At 42.9% G+C, this 17573-nt stretch overlaps 1 protein-coding gene across 2 annotated transcripts in view; it reads left to right on the forward strand.

The window, feature by feature from the left end:
• Positions 1 to 17573, forward strand: part of SSH2 (slingshot protein phosphatase 2) — a 90152-nt gene that overhangs the window by 495 nt on the left and 72084 nt on the right. The window lies entirely within an intron of this gene.

The raw sequence follows: 17573 nt of genomic DNA on the forward strand, positions 1-17573 counted from the left end.
GCCCCTCTGTGAAGGATGCGGCGGCGCGGGGCTGTTTCCATAAATCCGCCCGGTTTATTCTGTGTTCATTGTATGCGGTGGGAGAGGCGGGAAGCGTGTGTGGAAGCGACCTGACATGGTTAGGGCTCCGGCCGTGCTCAGCTGATCTCATCTGACAGCACCCTCTGGGTATCCCCAGTGCCTTTGCGGGCAGCCAAGGTGGTTTTCTGCCCCTTTTTTGAGAACGGTGCATGTAATCTCCACAGGGCTCTGTCAAGCCCAGGAGAGAACGGCCAGATTCCAAATCCCTGAGTGAGATGTGCGGCAGGACAGATGTTCCCATCGCTGCCCTGGGTTGGGCAGGCAGCTTTGAAGGCTTCTGCCTTTCCATGCTCTTTAAACTTGGGACAGGCTGTTGTTTCGTTTGTTGTTTGTACTTCTCTATTATAAACCCCTGCACGTTAACCCCTTAAGCTGCTACCTACACCCCATGTGCTGTTTCTGATATAGTCAAGGATGAGAATGAAAATAGCTTTGCTTTCACTACTGTACGCTTCGTTCTAAGTTAGCATTTATCCTTAAAAAACCTCATGCGTTATCACACTGCTGTTATGCCTGATTTGCGAATGTTTGGAGGAAGAGAATAGTTGAAATCCCAGTTGCTTCCATCCTCAGTGGGGGGGAATGAAAAAGCCAACTACTCTGAAAATATTTCTTGTTGTGTTAGGTAACCTCTTCTGAAACTAGATCAGCTGCTTGACAGGTCCTGCCTGCCCCAATGGCATTTTAGCTGTCAGAACACTTACCTCTTTTTTTCCCTCTCTTTCATTCCCATGTGTCTCCTAAGGTATGTTTACTTAGCAATACAGATTAATTTCGCTTATACTTACCTGCTATAAATATTAATGTGCTGCATTACTTCAGAGATTTCTTCCCCTTCTGACTTCTTTACCCTTTCCACTACTCCTTTTCCCATACATTTATAGCATTGAATGCATCTAGTGAGAATAGATTGGTCTCTCTTGGCATCTTCCTTCTTTCTCCCATTTGGATGCATCTTCCTTGGATGCATAGACCCTCCCTTTATTAAATATTTTATATATATATGAACAATTAGTTGTATTCTCTAAAGCTTTTCCATCTGCAACAGCCAGGCTGTTTCCCAGCCAATTAAATTAAATTGAAATCGTGCTGATATTTGGATATTACTTAGTTGTTAAATATAAAAACAACTCCCTGTGGAGCCTGATAAATCCAGAGGATGCAGCCTTGGGTTTATGTGTCTGTATTCTGTTTCTCCCTTGACATGATATGGAGGTGTGTTCTGTACCAGAAATAAGTGTGTGGCATATTCCTGGCCTGGTTTTGGGCTTCATAATTACTTCTGCTTTCTCAGACTCCTCTTGCAGTGTAAAGTGAACTTGATTTTCATCACGATCTTAACTGCTATTGTTTGAACACTTCTGCATTTCCTGTTGCAGCTTCCTAACCACACTTCACTATTGGGCTGCCCTTTTAGCCTCCTAGATATCTGGGGTGGGTTGTTTCTCCCTCCTTCTGTTAGAGCTCGTGTGTGTTCCTCCTTTGCCACAAACTTCTTGTTTCTCAATCCAAACTTTATCATTTCAGATGATTCTCCTTCCTCAGCTGCTGAGGGTTTGTGAGCAGGGCAGACACATTTTTAGTCCTTAGGAAGGCTTTGGTCCTAAGCCTGCCTCACTTGCCATTCTTCTGGATCCCTGTCAACTGCAGCAGGAGGACTTGATTCTTTCAGTTTTAAGTCAAATTGTTTCAACCAATCTGTATTAAACTGTTGGTGGGTTCCTTTGACTGTCTCCAGGTTACCTCTTTAAATGAAAGCTCATCTTGCTCAATAATTTTATCAGTAGGATAAGGGTCTGTCCTTGCTGTTTCTGAGCAAAGATTATCTGGTAACTGCTGGAACTTAACTGCTTCAACTTGTGGGCAAGGGAGAGGCATGTTAGTGTGCAAGCATATGACTATGTCTAATTCTGTTTCCAGGTCACTAAGAATTTTGAGGACAGAAAAGGATTCTCTTTTTAAATTGCTTGATGTCTTTTTGCTTCAGAGATAAACTTCTCAGACAAGGAGAAAGGGTGAAATTGGTGTCCTCAAACTGGATTTTTTGCATTAAGTATGCCCTATAAACTGTTATAATTGGCTCTTGGAGATTCAGGGGAATAGCTGATCTGAATCACTCTGAAATTGGACGCTTTTATTTATAGGTTTTTATCTTGTTCTCATTGCCACAGAGCATCTCATGAGCATTCATTTCAGGGTAGTTCATGCAAAGTGTTGATTATACATTTACAGCCCTCTGGTTGCTTGATGACTTGTAAAATTCCTTTAATTGTCTGTCCAGACTTTTGCTGTTTGTTTTGGCCTTTGGTTATGCAGTCACTCTTGAGAAATAAGACTGCAATCTTCAATCCTTACAGCAGAGTAGTTGTCTTCTGATGTGCCATGTTAGCAAAAAGTGGTGGCAGACAGGGCCATGCTACAGTAAAATACAAAGATGCCATGAGGTCCTTGGTGCTGATGCTGTTGTATTGCTCAATGCAGTTCTTTGGTGATAATTACCTGTATTGGAAATAATCTATTGAAACTTGGCCTTTTAAGATATTTTTGATGCACAGTTACCAAAAAATTGTATCTGTAATTTCTGAAAAGTGCTATTTTCCTTTTGTTTATTATATCTCTTTCCTGAGAAGTGAAGAAGCTGGGCAGGCAATCTGGCCCTGGCTGCTCTCACAGTTCACTTGTCTTCCCTACCCCGAGGGAGGCAATATGCTTCTATTGGAAGGGACCGACTGACCCAAAAAGAGAGGATACACTGGGTATATATTGTTCTAAAATGCACAGTTTGGGAAAAAAAATATGCTAAAGCAAATTAAAACCTAAATCATTGGACTTCCCCTCCTTAACCTCAGGAGAACAGCTTGAGCAGGAAGTAGAGTCGTGGAAATGTGTTTGGGAGTGTCTGTCATGTTGTGCTTGGAAGCTCCTTGCTGGTAGAATGTACAGGAAATATTTTCCCCACTTCTTTATGGGGAAGCTAAATATAACATTTCTCTACCCCTGGTCCTGTAATTGCTGTTTAACAGTGTGGTAATTGTGAGTTTACTTAATCATTGATAAGTCCAGTCTATCTCACAAAGAACTTATTTTTCTATTTTCCTTTTTTTAAATAAATAAATTAAGATCTTGATTGCTGCTGCATGGATAAGGTTATGGAGAGTTGATTTTTGGAGGAACAAAAATGTAGCTGGGCAGTCAGAAGCTTCCTATGAAATATTTAGTAAAGTTAGGAATGCCTAATATTTGAAGATGCTCTGACCAGTAAAGATCATCTATTGTTTCTTGGTTTTCTCCAGCTGATGTCTTTCAGACATAGCCTGAGCTCTGAAAACTGAAGGTTTTGGAGGCAGTGGCCCAGAAGAATGAGCTGATTCCTGCTTTAGGCAAACCTTGTAGTGCCCCACAGGTACCTGTTTCCTCTGGTGCCAGCTGTCACCATTTGGGAGATAAAACTGTTTCAGTGAGGTGATCTGTAACTTCCAGTCTTTTAAATTTCTGCTGAAAGCCCTGTGAGGGAGCCAGGAGGCCTCCACCTCTTCCTGGGTGTGATGCTGTGTTGTTAAAAGATGATTTCTCTCCAGCTGGGCAAGACCAGGCTGTTGGAGCACAGATAATTTTTGTGTGTGTAAATGCATTCATGTGTGAGACTCTCCTAAAGCAGTTTGATGGTTAAACTGTGACAGAAGACCTGTCCTCCTCTGGAATATCTGCTGCCTCTTGTATACACACTGAGCAGGTTTCCTCTAGGATCTGCATGAAATGCAATGTCCCCTAAGAGGTGACAACAGTATTTGCAGCTGAGAAGGAGGATGATGACAGTGGAATTGGAGCCTCATTGAGAACCACAGAGAAACATTCTTAAAACTTGCAGAGTGCATGAAAAAAAACTTCATTTTTAAAAAGACATCTAACTCCTTTTGTAGCATATCTCAATGACGGCTTGATTTCAGTTTTCACCTCTTGAGTTCCAGTGGCACATAAATTCTTGTGTTTTGAAAAGGAGCTTGTAATTTAAAAATTCAAATAGCTTGTGATGCTGTAATGAGTCATTATCTGACCAGTATTGATTCTTGCTGTTTAAGAAATGAAAATAAGTTGAAAAGGGCAGAGTATAGTAACATCTACAGTCATTCTGGGAGCCAATGACATGTTTATTTAAGTGGAAAATGCTATTTTGAGCAGAGACTGCCATCCACAAAGCAGTCTGCTGGAAATATTTTAGTGTAAGAGGGCTGCCTTTATGCAGGGGTAATGCCTGAGGATTTCCAGTTACTGGAAAAAATCCTGAGAGATCTGAAGCTGCAACTCTTCTGTCTTGGGAAATGAAAAAGAAAAAAAAAAAGGAAATAGCCTTTGGGCAGCTTAGCTCAGTGAAGCTGCTCCCTGATCACAGCCTGCAGCTCAAGGTTTCATTCTTCAGTCACAACAAGCCACATCCTCCCAGGACCAGCTGAAGCAAGGGGGCTCTTAGCAGGCTTTGCAGTCTTCATGTCTGACTCTTGCTGTTGCCATTAGCAAGAAGTACAAATGGAGCTGCTGCTTTGTGACCAGTGCTGCCTTCATGTGAACTGGCCCTGCCACTCAAGAGCTCTCAGGCTGGTCAGTTGCCTGCTCCAGGTGTTCCAGTTCTTTAGTTCAGTCTCTGAATTAAACATATCTCCACTCTGTGCCATTGATTTGCCTGAGGGTCCTTTTAATTTGATTATTAGGTAGTGACAATGAAACTCATATGTTTTGCATAAAAGGGGAACCTTGGAAGCAGGAGAAGAAAGAGGTGATGCTTATTGGAAGTAGTCAGTGATTTAAGCAAGGCACACACTGTTTCTTAGCTTTTGGCTGGAAGCTATTCCTCTGGAGTGCTCTGTTTAAAGGGGTAAAAAATTATGAGGGCTAAAAGCCATTTTTGCATTTCTGAGTTGGGCCATATAAATTGGTTAAATTACTGTCAACCCAACAATCTGCAAAATGTCTTATCACAGTACTGCAATATTGCAGTGTGTGTTCATGTATTTTAGTCAGCATTTGGGGAGGCTTCTGTATATAGGGGTTTGAATGTGTCAATAGCTTTTTGCCCAAATAGAATTCCTCTGAATATGCATCTTATCAGCATTGCTCATTGCAGGCTGCTCTCCTCTCGGAAGGCAGAAAACGTTGCTGTGAGATGAGTCACACCGTTTAACAGCTTGTTGCTTCCATGGTGAGACGCACCCTTGCTGTGCATGCCAGTGCTCATGGAACTCCTGGCAAATGCCCTGTGACGTGAACTCCTTATGGCCCCGTCCATGGAACGCCCCTGGCACTCTGAAACGCCTTGTGCTTGTGGCTCCTCGCTGCTGTTGGGTGCACTGCTCCTCCTCCTCTTCCTCCCAAGAGACTCCCAAACTGAGGCTTCATGGAAATAATGAAGTTATTGCATTGGTGGGGGCTGTTCCAGGGTGAAATTACTGGGGAACTTAAGGCCACAGTGTAAACTTCTTGTATTGAAGTAATCAAAGACGTTAGAGTATTTCATCTGAGCTGTTTTGAAAGAAGTGTTTTATCAGAGATCATACTGTCCCTGTACTGAGCTCATACCAGAGCTCAGGAGGTGGCTTTGAGGCTTGAGCTTTCCACCGCTCTGCCAGTGGAGAAGCACAGGAGATATTGGAGAATTAAATTCCAGAGATGTTGTCTCAGGAGTTGGACTGCAACTTGTAACTAAATTAAATATCTGAAAAGTAAATTTTAATATGGAAAGCCAGTCCTGTCCAGAGAACTGTGGCTGTCCTATTCTCATTGGCTGCTACCATGTCCCTTCTGTTTTGATGTGCAGAACTGTCAGATTTAAAATTGCAGCAAGAACTTTTAAGACTTGTTCAACTGGCTTGGTTTCACTTCAACAGCTGACATCTGAGAATTGTGTACATTAGGATTCTTCAGAAAAAACCCTGAAACAAAACATGTCATGCTTTTCATCTTTTCATTTTACAGGATGATGAGAGGGAGGGATAGGGCATGTGCCTTGCATGTGTAAAGTGCTTTGCTTTCCAAAGGAGAGCTGGCTGGTAGTTAGAGGTAGTCTGACTCTTCTGGGTAGTGCAGGACCAACCCTTTCACTCAGTCCATCTAAAAATGGAGTTTCCCACAAGTCTCTGAAGCTCCTGAATGGACTGCAGAGAGTCAGCTAATGTCTGTGAGCTTCTTGCATAGTAGCAGGTATCCTTTGGAGCCTGCTGTTCCCTTGCAGTAGTTCTGAGTCCTGGAGCATCTTCAGTAGGAAACAGGGTGTCACACTGGAAATTTAGCTCATGAGTTGCTGTGGGGCAGGCAGGGAAATGACTCAGCTCTCTGACCTAGAGACAGGAGCTAAACCTAGGTACAAGAGGAAGTGCTAGGTGATGAGATAAAGGTGTTTCTAGAATAAGGATTGATTCTTTTTTTGTTCTTCTTTGTTTGTGTTGTCTTTCGTTTTTGTTTTCCTTTCCGAAGTCCTCCTCAACAGTTTTAAATAGTTTGAAGACAAACAGCTCTGGGCATGTTCTTCAAAGATGTTGTAACCACTGCATTTAAATACAGTTCTTCAAGATGTGGTAGGAAACAGCTAGGTGCTGTATTGTCTTCCAGAGTGAAGTGCAAACCTTGAAATGACAGCCCCTCCCTCCCCTTTGCCCTTTCACATTGCAGAATGGTTAACAACGATTTAATTCACACTCTAACCAAATATTTTTTTACTGCAACATCCAGTGAGATTGATTACTGCTAGTTTGCTCTGGGTTTTTTTTACAGCTGAGCTGTGCTTACATGGGGGAGCAAACTTGTGACTTCAAAAAGTGAAGTGAAACAGGACAAATTAGACCTTTTTGTTCTTTGCGGTGTTTCTTCCTCCTTGGTAGTATTTTGGTTCAGCAGCAGTTACTAGAATGTGTAAGCCTGAATTCCACCTCTTAATGAATCCTGAGACAGCAGCTACCCCTGTAGTGTGGGTCGAGTTTAATATTGTATAAACTTGTCAGTAGAGTTGCAGATGGGAATCAAATATTAATACATTATCTCTTGCTTTTAGTGTTTGCCTGCCACTGCATCCCTCAGCACTTTGCTGTGTGGCTGCCTTGGTGCTGGGAGGGACTTGTCCTTCAGTGCAGCTTCTGCTCTGCTCCTGAATCTCAAATAAGAGATTATCAGGGAAAACCAATATGAGCAGAGCATATTTTCAACCCCCTTCCCAAAAGCTGGCCATAGTTGTAGGATACTTTAAGGCAAGGGAGGTATTACTAGTTAACATTTATAGTGTGACTGGAATAGAGTTTGCACAGTCTCAGTGGGTGAATATTTTCCACAGAGACTTTACAGATCCCTGGTTTCATCTTGCGCATCATGCTGCAAAGATAACAACTGTGCCACACGCTTCTGCAACCCACACTTCTGGTCCTTGAAGTGGAATTTTTCTCCTTTACACATAAACCAGAAACTGCTCTGGTGGGGAGGAAGCTCTGTTTAACTTAGATCTGTTCGTGTTGACCATACATGGCTGAGACAGTTATTTTTGGGCAGTTTCTATCTCCTTCTCATATGACTGAGAAAGTTCAAACTTGACTTTGCCTTGAGGAGAAGGGAAAAGTTTGAGAATTTTTTTTTTAGTATTTGAGGTGAAGATGGCATGAGCCAAAATAAATTTTTAAGCTTGAGCACTTGCTCAGGTCTTGGTCCTGAATTTGAGAAGTGCCCCATTTAAAAAGTAAAGTAATAAAAAACCCAACAAAACCAAAACTAAACAACCCCCTCCCTATAAACAGCCCCACAAAAACCAATCCAAAATTACTCAGCTTGTTTAAAATTTAAACTTACAAGTTTGATTTTAGGACAGGTGAGCACAGAACGCCTTGAGCCGAAGGGAGTACAAGACAGAGACAGTTTGAGGTGAGGAGCAATCTGTTTGTGTCAGAATTTCATTTACTTGCTGAGAAGTGGGGCATCCTGGACGTATTCCACCCTCCTTAAACTTCACTTGGGTGGTGAACATTCTCTGCATATGCTGTGGGAGATGCTGAAGAACCCTGAAGGCTGAGAGATACCAGCAGGGTTTTGGTGCAGATTGTCTTCTGGGGGCAGATGGGGAGCGATTTCCTGGCTGAGTGCTGATAGTTTGTCTAACGTGCTGGCTTGCTCTTTGTGGCTTGGCACAGGTTCAGTGCTCTGTGTGGTGTGGAAGCACACTGTGTAAAACGTGAGAATTTCCTGCTGTGATAAGGAACCAACAGTTCTTCCAACAGGTGCAGTCTTTAGCTGCAGTCCTGAAGATATAACAGAAATGTTTGCTGTCATGGGCCTTCAGTATTGTCAATCTCAAACTGAGTCTGGCCTGAACAGTTTAGAAGGCAGAGCTTTGCTTTCTGCCTTGCACTGCTATGATAAGAGAATTAGGAGGGGAAACTGTGTTCAAGAATCTCTAATCCATGATGATGACTGTGACTGAAATGAATAATCTTATTTTAAAGGGTGCTCTAAACCACTAAAGGTTTATAAATATTAATTTTGTTCATTTGTTTCCTAATAAAAGGCTTTTATTCATGAAATCGCTATTTATTTATTAACCTGACAAACTAATAGCAAGCTCTCCTCTTTCAGTGTATGCATGTGCCATATCACAATTCTGCTTGTCACCGTAATAAGAACTTCATTCATCTGCCTTAAAATGTCATTGATAACAACCTGGCAGTGGCCCAGCTTGGAGCAAGTTAACTACAAAAGGCTGCATTGTAAACCTTTCTGAGAGTACATGCTACATTAAGTCTAAAATTAAGAAAAAAAAAAAAGAGAGAAAGAGAAATGTGCAGGCTGGTCCAAGTGTCATACAACTGCCAAATAGCTTCAAACCTCTGGAAAATAATGGAATTCTGTATGGAGGAATTCTGGCTGAGATGGGTTAGTTTGGAATGAAGGATGCATTCTGCTCACTTTGAAATCTTTGGGGTACGCTGAATTTATAAGCCTCATCTTAAAATCAGAGGGAATGCTTTGCTGAACCACAAGCAGCTAAATGAGAGCTTGGACATGTAAGGATCTTGTTATTTCCTTTAGTCTTGTCTTTCTGCAACCAGGATAAAAGCTACAATCTGAAAACAGTCATATGCCTCTGGAATTTACTGCTGGGAATACTGGGAGTTTGTCTTGGTTATAGAAACCTTCCCTGACCCCATCTGCAGCTTGGGCACCAAACAAATTTATCCTCCCATAAGTTCACAGAGTTAGCAAGGAGGGTCTATCACACACTGAAGTTCAAATATCTGGTCTCTGCCAGCTCCTCTGGAGGGACCTGAGCTGCTCCTTGCTCTGCAGTCCTTTGGATGGGGCTCCATGTTCACGGAGGTTTAGGGCTTCCTGCCTTTGACTCTCCTGTTCTTAAAACTATTACAAATTAAATTAGTAGCCTGGGTGAGAGTGAACTGATCTGTCCAGAGTTTATGAACTTTATGGACAAAAGCTCCCAGGGACCTTTAGAACGGGCCATGTCCTGTGCTGCATGTGAGGGCTGTGAGGTTTGGTACAGCCCCTTACTGACCTAGGCAGTCTCACTGAACAATTTAACAGCTGAGTTGACTGTGAAGCTTTAACACATCTTCAGCCAAGGTCTTCTGGGAACTCTAAGCATGCGTTAAACACCATGGTTCTCATCCTACACCCCAGACATGGCAAAAGCTTAGGCAGTGTGGGGAAGGGCTTGCTCACAATTGATGGGTTTACAGTTAGATTTCTTAACTGGAACAAGGACTGCAAGAGTCTTTAAAAACTAAAACCCCAAACCCTGCAATTTCATGCTGCTTCACTTCTGTGGTTTTTGTTTTGTCTCTTTCTTAAGTACAGTGTATGGACAGCGCCATGGGTTAGGGAACACTTCAGCTTCATCTTCAGAGACTTTTCGTATGTAGCCTTCTGCTGAAGTCAATGGGTGTGGAGGTAAGCAGAGTGCTTTCTGACAACATCACTGCCACCCACTCTGCAGCCTGATGCACACAGCACTCCTTGTATTTGAGCATTGTTTTTCTCCAAAAAAGTCGCATGCGGTTGCACAATAAAGACACGGCTTATTTGTGTAATACAAATCTGTTCCTGCTTGTTGGTACAAAGTGCAAGCAGCGAGCATCAAAGTGCGGAGACTTCACAGATCCTGCATGAACACTTGCCACTGAACTGCAGTGACATCCTGCATTATGTCAGAATAAAGGATGACATCACAGTTGGTCTGTGAGTGAATGGGATTTGAACTCAGGGTTGAATGTTGCTGCCTGGAGCATTTGTGCTGCTGATGCTCAACACCCTTCGCTCTGCTACTGTTTGTTTGTTTATGTATTTTTACAGCTGCTGAGTTTAGTTTCTCAAAGGTTAATTATTTTATCAGGAGCCAGTCAGAATCACAGTTTCCTGTTTCCTTGTCTTTCTGTTGATTTCCTTTCCTGTTGAAACACAACTTTCTCTGTTGGAACAATTCAGTTGCCGCGCTCTTCAGTTTCCGTCTAGTGATTTGAAGTGTCTGAAATGGCCTGATATTCTCACAGAGATATTGACAGTGGGGTCTGGTGACTAAATTGTTGTGATAAAACAAAAATTCATTGGTTGATGCTGTTGAAATCCGCTGACTTTTCTATGCTCCTAATAGAAGGCTTTAAAATATCCAGCTGCAGACTGATCCTCTCCAAGCATGTGACACTGACATCAGTCCTAGAAGTGAGGCGTTGAACTGCCTCCAAAAATGAGCTCATCGGGTAATATTCAATGCACTGATTTAGCAAAATATTAATTAATTTGATTACATGATCACCTGTAAATACTGTTTGAAAGATGGGAATTCATTCCAATTTTATTTGCTACTGTTCCAGATACCAGTGTTATAAAGATCCTGTTGGTAGGACACTGTGCTCCCACTGTATGCTGGGACCTGGGCTTGGCAGAACTTATCTCTAATTGCCACTAATTTGCTTTAACACTTGACAGTTTCTTGACTTTTCTTCTCCCTGCATCCCTCCCAATAAACTGCAGGGAATAAGACAATAATCTGTTGTCAAGCCGTCCATCTAAAGCCACTGATAAAACTTGCTTAATTTTCTTGTGGCTCCCTTGACTTTTTTAAATGGCTGTGTGAAAACACAGCCATGTGCTTTCCCAGAAGTTTGGGTAGTAGTCCATCTTCATCTTGACCTGCCTGATGCCAAAGCTGAGTGACCATAATGAGATTAAACCCTGGCAGAACAACCCTGGAGGCTTCCTCCCCTCCTGTAGCTTGAGGTCAGCTACAGTAACTGCAACTTCCTCTTACACCCACACAAAGGGTGTGCATTTGGGCAACACTGGACTCATGGTGACCCCAAGTACTTGCCTATTATTTTATAAACTTGAAGAAACTTTGTATTTTCCTTTAATTACAGTAGTAGCATATTCTAGATGCAACTGTCTGAGCACATCAACATGTGTCTGATCATTTATTTGAAACATGGGCATGGGAGAAACAGTTTGTTAGAAGGGTTCATGTGCATTTGTGCAGAAATAGTTTTGTCTTCCTCCCTCCACCCAGTATTTTCTGCCTGTTACTGCACATTGCAGGATTGTTAGTTTTGGATTCTGTTCCTTCTGAATACAAGTCTTTATGGAGCTGCCCATAATGTTGCCCTTTTCTTTCAAGAAACACTGCTGCTTACTTAAGACAGAGGAAGATGCTGTGTGTTACAGGGCTGTAACGATGCCTGAATTGCAAACTGTTGTGAAACTAAAGAATGGTATTGTGCAAAACAGAGTGGAAAAACGGCTGCTGATGAGCACAGAAAGCTGAGGCAGCGAGAAGCCCTACTTAAAGAGCAAGAGGAGAAGCTGGGTTTGAAGAACAAGCAGTAGAAAACAAGATAGGAAGGCTCCGTTCCTGCAGGAGTAAATGATCCCTTGGAGCCAAGGAGGCTGTTTGATGTGAACTCTGTGCAAAGTTCAGTGAAGGCAATGCTGCTTCTTCCTCCTCCTTGTTTACAAGAAGCTGGCATGATTTCAGAATCAACTACTAAAACATCCTTGGTGGGAGAAGAATTGGAATGACAAAATACTTCTTTGCATCTAGAAAGTTATTGCTACATCAGTAACTGTTGAAGCTGGCTGAGTGGCTGCTGCCTGGTTTTGGTTAATGTCAGGAATTGTGCTGGTGGGAAGTGAGTCCTGGGGTGGGACTGTGCAGTCCCCGTTGTGCCTCAGCACAGTTCTCAGCATACTTCAGATGCTGCCTCTGCAAAATGATGAAATAAACTTCCTCTTTTCCCAGTAAAATACCTGTGTTACACACATCATGGAGCTGTTTTTGTCCATCCTTACGTAAAAATAACAAGGGTTGTGCAGAAAACATGCAGGGCATGGAAATGGAGAGCTGAGCCCCATCTATCCTCTGCTGCTGAAGGGTGGGAGGAGGTAGGGAAGCATGGAAAAGAGGAAAACAGCTTTGCCTGTGCCTGTTTTGATACTGAAGAGCTCTTCCCAGTGATCTGAGAAGGGGGTGGGGAGAGAACCAGATGCTCTTAGGAAGTTCATACCATTGTTAATAATGTAATTCACAGATGGTGGTGAAGGCCTTGAAGAGGCTTTCATGCAGTACTTACGCTCTGTAACAGTTCATCACATAAGGGCTCACAAATAGAGATGACTTAATCCCAAGGATGAGTCTACAGTGATCTGTTTGATGGTAGGCCTGCAGATCACTGCAACCTTTTTAAACAGTTAAGAGCCTTCAGGATCCCTGGATGTTGAGTACTAGAATTGGACCAATCCCTAATTAAATTGTCAGGATAAAATGTTCGTATAGCTTTGAGACTTTTCCAATTAAAATGGCTCTTGAAATTAAAACACAAGTTCCTTTGTCTTGGTACAGAAATCAATACAGGTAAAGCATGAACATCAGTTTATACAAGGACATCTTGTTAAGAGGCAGTTCTGCTTTTATTTCCATTTGTCTGCTTGGAGCTGGAAGCAGAGCTTGTGTGTGTTCTCAATAGCTGTCAATACTTTGTGACAGCTAAGGATGATTGTGCCTTGCATCCTCCTGTTGAAAAAGAAGTCACTCATACCTACCAGCTTTACAGCAAATGTACAGGCTGCTGGTTTTCAGACATGTAGAATCAGGAAAGATTTAGCTCAAGTGCTTGCAATAAAATTCAATATTTGTATGTTTGTGAGAGGCTTAGTGATAAGATCTTCACTGGCTGCTGGTCAGCTTTTGCTGTAAGCTGTGTAACTACAAGTATTTATCAGGGACTTGTAAGCAATACTGGCTTGCATGTGTAGCACTAGAAATCAAAAGTTTCAAATAACATGAGAACTGATCTTGGCTTTGTTGTTTGTTGCTGTCTTTTCAAGTGCAGCTTCTCCTTCTCTAAGAGACATTCCCATTGTGGCTTTTATTATTATTAACTTCTTCAAGTTTAAATTGAGTTTAGTAAATTGACTTCTTGTGATGTTTGTCATGTGATGGTTTATGAGCTCTCAAGAATGTGCTCCTGTGACTTAGCCATGTATTTGCCTGTACCAATGCAGGCTGTATCATGTGTTCTTGTTGGTCTTGCATTTTGAGCTAAGTAGTGGAGGGGGTTGGAAGGGAAAAAAAAAGAAGTGGGGGGGAACTAATTCAGGGCTAAGCTACCAGAAATTCTCAGACTGCTTAAATTGTGACCTTGTTCCCTAGTTAAATGCAACCCAGGGTTTTCGGCCTCTTCCATAGTTTCACAGAAGTGTTTTGTGCATTAAAAGCCGAGTTTTTCTCTTACTACCCTTGTTAAAAACCAGGAAAACCCAATGCTTTGGTAAAAGAAATACCTTGACATCTTGGGAGAAAAGATTTTTTTAATCCTTGGTGGGTGGGTGTGCCTTAACTGAGAAAGTTAGAAACTGTCTTTCTGATCCACATTTTTTTTGCATATATCAACTGTGGCATCTGTAAAGCAATATCTTTATTACTGCAGTAAAATGAACAAAGTTTAAATGACTGCATCTGTGCCAAGAATTTTTGGTTTCTCCACGATGGCCAAAGTTTTGGAGCATTAAAAATGCTATCAGTGAGTCTCCAGCTCCTTGTCCCATTGCCTGCCTGTGATGGCTGTGTCCAGTGGAAGCAGAGCCCTCCCAGGACTGAGGACTCACAGGGTTTGTTTTAGGTTTGTTTTAAGCAGCACTTTCCAGCATTGGACATCCTTCTATTTATTTTCCTGACACCATGTAATGCTGGTTTTCACTTATATATACATACACATACATTTATGTATATGTGCTGCTACTGCTGTTGAATCCTCTGCATTTCCCCCTCTGCATTTGTGTAAATCATGTTCCAGCACAGCTGTACCTTATACAGTTCCCATACTGTGAGGTTTTTTTGTAGCTTTTATGTCTGCGTGGGCTAAGCATTTCTTCAGATTTGAATCCAACATCAAAGTAACATTGGTTTAATACAATGTTTTTATATCACCTTTTTTCCTCCAAGTTGGATTTTATTTTCAGCTCTGACTCTCTTATTTTTGCTGCATAATTTGAGACTTTTTGCTTGCTCTTCACATTATTTAAAAAAAAAACCCAACCCACACATAAAACTCTGTTTTCCTTAGCTCATACAGTATTTCCACTTGGCTCAGAAGATGTGGATTTGTGAGCTGAGGGAATCCTCGTTTGGCTGGTCATCCAAGCTTTCTTCAAGAGCATTAGAAGGATCTACAGCTTAAGTTCATCAGAGGGATGACCTGCTCTTGTTTTAATGAGATTTATTATACCTGTACCTGTTGGATTCTGTGGTTTTGATCTTCAAAATGATCTGAATAAACCTGTTAGTGAAAGCAAAACCTTTGACAGAAAACTGACTCTACTCAATCTGCCCCGCGTTTGGATTATTGATTTTTGGAATTAAAATAATGTCTGTTGTGGCATTGGCATGGAACTTCTGTGAGATGTTTGGCAAAATGCTTGTGTTTTCTACTCCTCCAGTCCCCCTCCTCAGAAAACCACACTGATCAAACCCTGATATCACAGTCCAGGCTTGGAGAGGGTGGAAGAAACAAATCTGGATGTGGGAGTTGATGGATGATTGTGTGTGGATGTTATGGATACAGCTGCATTCCTAACACATGCAGGAGAGATTGGGAGGGGTCGGTCTTGGCCAAACGTAAATGTGTATTTTCCCTAAAACTGCCTTTGTTTTTCATGAAAGCTTAACAGCATTTAGTGTTTTGAGTTTTGTTAGCTTAAAGAACCTGAGGGTTCTCGATTTACTCCAAAATGAGTTTCTGTGAACTTTCAGCTTGTCAAATATCTGTGGTCCTCCGGGGCCTGGAAGGGGATCCAGAGGCTCTGGAGGGGTATAGATGTGCACTGGTTATAGTTGAGTGAAGGCAGCCCTGGGGAGCAACACGAGCAGGGAAAGTGGTGTCTGGAATGAGAGTATCTGGGTCAGCCTCCTCCGGAGCTGCAGGACACGTGAGATGCTGCTCTAGTCTGGTTTAACTTCTTTCAGTGTGGTGACTTCTACAGAAGTTTAACACAGCTCTAGAAGATGCAGGTTGACAGGCCTGCAGCAGAGGTGGCCAGTGAACGCAGAGATTTGACTTGTTCCATCAAGATTTGGTAAGCCTGATGACTGGGTGATCTCTGGAGCCGTGAAGAGGAATGTGGCCTGTCAATAACAGAACTCATCAACTTTCCTGTGCTGGCACTGGGATTTTGGACATGCAGCACTCAAGTCTGAGACAAATGCATTGCTGGGTGTAACGCCTTTCCTTTTTTTTATTTGTACCTATTAATGGAAGCGGAGAGCATAATGTAATCTTAAAATAGCTCCTCCGTGAATGCAGAAACATTCCACTTCTGACTAATTGGCCATTCAGAATGAGCATTTAAATATGCACCAGAGACTGAGCGGCGGCTTTCCATATCCACGTGAATGGAGCTGGAAACGTGCTGCACTGCAGAGCTGTGCAGGCTCCTTGCTTTGTCCTCCTACCCCACACTCTTCGCTCAGTGTGACTGCTCTACCCTGAGAAGCAGAATGCATGTCCTGCTTGCTGTCTCTTTGGTTAGGCAGCAAGCTGAGGGGGCTGTTCATTTTCTCTACTCTCGAGACTAAGGATCTTGGAAGCACTAGGCTGATAAACAGTCCTCAAAACCAGATTTCTCTTTCTCTTGGTTGTGAATGACCAGGAACACAAAGAGCTTATGGTCTGAGTCCTGGCTCCAGTGCATGCCTTGGACAGTTTGGCATGCACCAGGGAGCCCATGTGCAGTGTTTTGACTCTGGCAGGCAGGGACTGCTGCCCCAGAGTGTCTGGCCCAGCTTCACAATGAGAGTATGGCACACAGATACACATGGGGGCTGCAGGGGCAGGATCCACGTGGTCAGTTGTGTCACTGACCTAAAACCTGTCCCAGCTTAAGAACTTCTCTTGCACATCCACTTGCCACCTGCCCAGAGGATGGTGCTATGCAGGGCTCTTTCCCAGGGGACTAGTGCCACTGGAAGGGGGTAGGTCTCACCTGTCAGAAGAGGGCACACTTTGATTCAGCCACTTGATTCACTTTCTTTGCACTATAGGAGTGAAATTCCTCTGTGCCTTCACTGGGTGTGTTTTGTTTTCTGCTGAGCAAATACACGTCGTTGCTGGGTCAGACTGTTGATGTTTTGTGCGTAGTGAGACCGACCTCATGGTCTGCATGTGCCGGACTGTGTATGGCACGGGCCTCTCCTGGCAGGCTGAGGGTGAGGGCTGGCTCCCTGTCCTACTGCTGCTTTCACTCTCCTGCCCATGGGCTCAGTGCCAAGGGAGCTGCCTGGGCCAGACCAGCCAAGCAGGGTCTACAGAGGTGATTTTCTTTCTCTGATCTGTGTTGCTTTTCCAAATCCCATATGGCCTATATGGCTGTAATTGTAGCTCATTTAGAGCTGACCTCAAAGGCAAGTTCTCCTTTCCTCCCAAAAAGGAGAGGTTTTCGCATAAGGGCTTACTCTGGTTTAAGGCTGCTTTATCTTAGTATAACATAAACCTGTTTCTAGTTATCTTAAGGCAGAAAGCAACTAGAGGATTTGGATTGGACTGGATGATTGATTCCTGCTGATTTAAGCAATCCATAAGGAGTGCCTTTTGCCCTTACCTAGCTAATCTTGATTTCCTTTTCTGGCGTAGGCAGCAACAAGAACTTTACGCTGTCTTTTGCAGTGGGACAGAGTTCTGGGAGGTGCAGTACTCTGAGCATTGGCTTCTGCAGCTCTGCTCTTCAGGTGGTTATTTATGCAAGGCGCTAGCCAAAGGGAAAGGAGAGTTTTAACTGGATTAACCTCAAGAAGAGAGTGTGGGGATTTAGGGATTAAGGAACCAAAAGCAGCCAGCAATCAGTGACTTAAAATCTGCAGTAGAGAGCCAGTCTCTATAAACAGGGAATACAGTCCTTTCTTACCTGCACAGCATTGAGACTGGCAGTGTTTCTGCCTTTGAGGATGGTCTTAAGGGTGCAGGGTTGGT

The sequence above is a fragment of the Serinus canaria genome, chromosome 19, assembly GCF_022539315.1.
Source record: "Serinus canaria isolate serCan28SL12 chromosome 19, serCan2020, whole genome shotgun sequence".
Lineage (NCBI taxonomy): Eukaryota > Metazoa > Chordata > Aves > Passeriformes > Fringillidae > Serinus > Serinus canaria.